The sequence below is a fragment of the Octodon degus genome, unplaced genomic scaffold (assembly GCF_000260255.1).
Source record: "Octodon degus isolate 3935 unplaced genomic scaffold, OctDeg1.0 scaffold00002, whole genome shotgun sequence".
NCBI lineage: Eukaryota > Metazoa > Chordata > Mammalia > Rodentia > Octodontidae > Octodon > Octodon degus.
The window spans coordinates 780,723-785,481 of record NW_004524578.1 but is presented as its reverse complement, the minus strand read 5'-3'; the positions used below and the strand labels follow the sequence as shown (position 1 = coordinate 785,481).

The window sequence follows — 4,759 nt, the reverse complement described above, 5'->3', positions numbered from 1 at the left end:
TTTTTTTGAGGTCCAAGGCATTACCTGACTGGCCTCCTCTGTCCCTTACTAATCGGTAGCTTTACAGCAAGCTAATTGGTAGCTTTAGAGCAAGTTTCCAGAAGTCTTGCAAGTATCATGAGGTCCCTAAGTGAATATGGGACTGTTCTGCAGTTCTCTAATGCACGTGGGATGCATGGATTCTGTAGGTTGGGGGGAAAGTCAACTATTACTTCTTAGTGTCCCAGAGAGAGCTGATCACCAGCAAGCCATTGTGCAAGGCACAAATCTGTGTGGACTGCAACGAGAAACGGGGCCTCAGCCGACTGCAGGAAGTGGTACTAAAGCTGAGAGTGCCCTGTTTCTGGAGTGACAGTGTTACCCCAATTCTGAGGAAAGCTTTGGGGCTCACTGTAGCATATAACCATTAAGATGGGAGTTCACAAGCATCTCTAACAGCTAGGGAGTGCGTTACATGAAAGTAGAGGTTAGCACTCCTCTTGACAAGGATGGAAGAGGTCATTGGGCCAGCAACACACATATGGGGAAGGCGTTGCCACCTACGTTGTGGCATCTAGTAGTTAGGGAGAAGGTGATTGGGATCAGTCACCTTATTTGAAATGTTATTTCAGCGTGTTTCTTCAGTAATGCATCAGAGCACAAAGCGATTGCACCCTGGCTGTGCAGCACATGCGAAATCAGAACTCACAGAGTAGGGGCCAGGGAGATAGCTCAGTAGAATAAGCACTTGCCTGGCAAGCGTAGGGTCCTGAGTTCAATCCCCAGTTCAGAAAAAAAAAAAAAAAGAACTCACAGAGAAAGGTAAATTCAGGGCACATGCTTACACTTTTCAAATACCAGTGCATCTTAAAAGTCATAATGTAAGAACTCCATTGATCACGTGATGGCTGTCCTCATGTGCCCACCTGGGAGCCCGGTCTACAGACAGCTGCTGTGCCCACAGCAATGATATCAGGATGAACATCTGTAGAAGGGCACTCAGTAGGTGTGAAGAGCCATCCTACAAGAATAGAGGAGGACTGTGGTAATGCATCACCATAACTTCAGATTAGCACAGGTGCTAATTACATGGGAAATATCATGGGCAAGGTACTATGACAAATTATTTGGAGGAGTTTGATCAAAATGAAAGAAATTGGGCTGGCCAAATAGCTCAGCGGCCTGGGTTCCATCCCCCTGCAAGCTGTGCCAGCCCTGCTCCCAGGGCGTGCTAAAACAGAGATTAAGACTGGGCGTGGTGGGTGTGGTGGCGCGTGCCTGTAATCCCAGATCTTTGGGCGGCTGTAAACAGGAGAGTCATTAGGAGTCTGATCTATGTAGTGAGACTCTGTAGACCCTTACTAAAATTAAAAATTAAAAATCTTTGGGCTGGGGAGATAGCTTAGTACAATAAGTGTTTTGCTTGGCAAGCACAAGGGCCTGAGTTCAATCTCCAGTACTGAGAAAAAAAAAGAAAGAAAGAAAGAAAGAAATCTTTGCTAATTTGTTATTTCTATTTTTCTTCTCATTGGGGTGGCATAAGACAAATATTCACCTATGCTGAAGAGTTTTCTATTTAACAATTAGATAAAAATCTAACTGAGAAAATATGTATGTCAGACAATCAGTGATTTATTTACTGTTCCATAAAACAATAAAGCTTATTATGATTGAGGCAAACAATGTTTCTCTTGTAAAAAATTCATATCAGCAAATGTTGACTTAGTGATGAGGCTACCACAACTATTTGTGTGCTTCGTGTTTTATTAGTTTACTTAGCTCTTGTAACGTATTGACAGGCTCCTTCGCCGACGGCCCAGTTCTGCGTTTGAGGAGAAGCTCTCCAGGAAAGGAACAGAAGCTTTCGCCTGACCTGTTGTGCAGCGCCACTCACATCCACAGTTAGTGCATTTTTTCTCCTATATGCAGGACTCAGCTAAGAAATTTTCCTTTGGCTAGGCATGAAGTCATCTTCCTGACAGAAATGCTATATTAAATTATTTTTCTCTTTAGCTGATAAGCTGTAAGCTGCCTTGAATAGATTTTGTGTGCATTGTGCATTTGAAATTCAGTTTTATTTACTCCCTGTGGATATTGCTGCCTAGAGCATTTATTGGACATCCATCTTTTATTCATTTGCTTAGATGTGCCTATGCCTGGTTTACCTCTCTTCATCAATGATTTATTTCTGTCGGTATACAGACTTTGCTTAAGTGAAGAATTGTCCCCCAGAACCTGTTCTTTTAATCTCAGTACTACTCTACAATGAAGAAAAAAGATAAAAACTGACATAGCCATGTGTTATCCCAATCTTCCCAGATGTACCTCGGGAAAGAAACATTTAAAGCCCTAGAGTGTTGTTATTGATTCTTTCAGTGAGATTGAAGAGCAAGGGCGTATACAGGAGGAAATACGTGTCTGTGGAGCAGTGCAGGGCACCGGAAGTGAGCAGGTGATTTAGAGCACAGTGGAAGCAGTCTTATGTGGGGCTGGCAGGGGCAGGGCAGGCCAGGGCAGGGGGGCATCCACAGGACGGACAGGGCAAGCCAGACGCATTTCAGGAGGGCTCACTGAGGAGCGCGTCCTCTCTGGGCAGTTGTGCGCATCTTGGATTTGTTCCACGAAGGGTTTCCCCAGCCCTTGGAAGACATTCAGAACTCTGGTGATGCAAGAACGAGGCCCTGGTTTGGAGGCACACGACTGAAGAAAAGCAGTGCAAAAGAACAAAACCCCAAAACTTCACATCGAAAATAAGCAGGGAGCGTGCAAGGTACCTAGGTTGGCAGACTGGCCTCCTGAGGGTCTTGGCCATTAGCAGGTGAGGTCCAGCCCCAGGATGAGCACGTGTGAAATGGGGCAGGCACGTCCTCAAGCAAACGACGAAGGAGGACGCTCCTATTCACCTCCCCTTCCCCATCATTTGAAACATACACCAACCTGAACAGCCACTCCTGTCCCCAGGCACATTTTGAAAGGTAGGTGGGGTACCTGTGGAAAAACAATCCATACCATTCAGGCAGCTTATATGGAATCTGCATATATGCAAATGAAGACTTGCTGGTGCAGAGAGAGGAAAGTGGCAGGGACTGTGCGAGGTACCTAGGTTGGCGGACTGGCCTCAAGAGGTGTTTTCCAAGTAGCCACATGAATTGATCCACCTGCCCCTTCACACCTTCTTCCATGGCATTCCCAAACCTCCAGGGGAAGCCACTGTCTCCGAGTATCACAGGCACTTGGACCCTTTTATTACGTTTTATTTCATATTGAACGTGTTACAGTAGTTACCTACATTTGTAGTTAGTGAAATATTAATGTTTAATGTATTTGCCGGGTGAGCAAGCAAGTGAAACTTCCCTACATTAGCATGCATCTGGTGGATCGGTTTAAAACGTCATTAGCACAGCCTCCTTTGAGAGAACCAGCTCGGCAGGCCCTTGGGCGGGGGAGCAGCGTGTCATGGTAGCTTTCCTTTCTTTGCACGTGCATCAGTACTTTAAATCTGTCCCTAATGTCTGCCTCCACGTATTTTGGTAGGACATATTTTCATCTTAGTTACTTCAAAATATTTTAAAAAAACGTATCTCAAGACATGTTTTTATTTTACCCTCAGGTTAATTCAAGTGTATGTAATTTCTGTGGTTTTTTTTTTTTTTTTCATTTTCTAGTTTTCCTTGTGATACAGTTTCGACCTGAAATATCTTCTTTCTATCTTAAATGGAATATATATACTGTCCAAGGAGGGCTTGACATCAGTATTTGAGTACAGGATTTTCTGGTAACTTAACTGAGCCATCCTGGATCCTGAAAACCTAGATGAAGGCATAGATCGTAACATACACATAAATGGAGTTTCAGCTTCATTAAATACCTTCCCTGGAAACCATTAAACACTACTCCTATTTTAATATACCCAAAACAGAGTTTGTCAGATACCAAATGGGTGAAGGAAAACATTTTATTAAAACCTTAGCTCATCTTCATGTGCAGTAATTGATTGATAAAATCCCCTTACGTTTGTTTAGAAAATGAATGCACCAAAAGGGAAAAAAGCAGTACAGATGACATGAATCACTAAGTTCAGCTTGTTGTGGAACAGAAGGGGAACAGCGTTCATACTGCTAAGAGGTCATAAATTCCCAAGTTACTGATTTACCTTTGTTACTGATGAATCTCAGAAGGGCTGCAGCTTTGGAGCAAGCTTTCTAAGGGATGGATGGAGGCTTAAGGAGGACTTGTGCATGTGCTGTTAACAAAGCATCTCACACAGAAGACTGCACACTTGTGGCCACAGCACCCCATTCATAGCCACAGCACTGTGCTGGGCAGCACTTGGACTACACCCTCCATGAACAGTTACAAAAACGAATCTTAATCTCTTGTTCTGTCTTCATAGCTTTACTTTATTATTTTCTCTACCAAGCATCAAATGCAGGACCTTGCACCTGCCAGGCAGGTGCTTATTCTGCTGAGCTATCTCCCTGGTCCCCATCCCTGGCAATTTTACGTATTACATCCACTGCTCTAGTGAGCACAGCTGTTCTGGCATCTGCAGGACAGACAGCTGGCCTGGACCACAGCTCTCACTTTCCTGAGCTGTGAGGACAACAGGTACTTGGGTCCTCTTCTTTGGCCATTTGTAATATTAAAGAATCTCATTCTCTACATGTTCACTCTTCACCTGTTGATAAAGGATGAACATTTTCGACATTCATGTTGATACAACAGAATATTTTATGTTCCTAGTATTTTAGATGGACGTACCCCCACACCTTGTATCTTC

The 4,759-nt window shown here is 43.9% G+C and overlaps 1 pseudogene; it reads left to right on the top strand.

Annotated features, from left to right (window-relative positions):
• The first annotated feature begins 447 nt into the window (after window positions 1–447).
• LOC111816302 lies at window positions 448–565 on the top strand (annotated as a pseudogene).
• The last annotated feature ends 4,194 nt before the right edge of the window (window positions 566–4,759 follow it).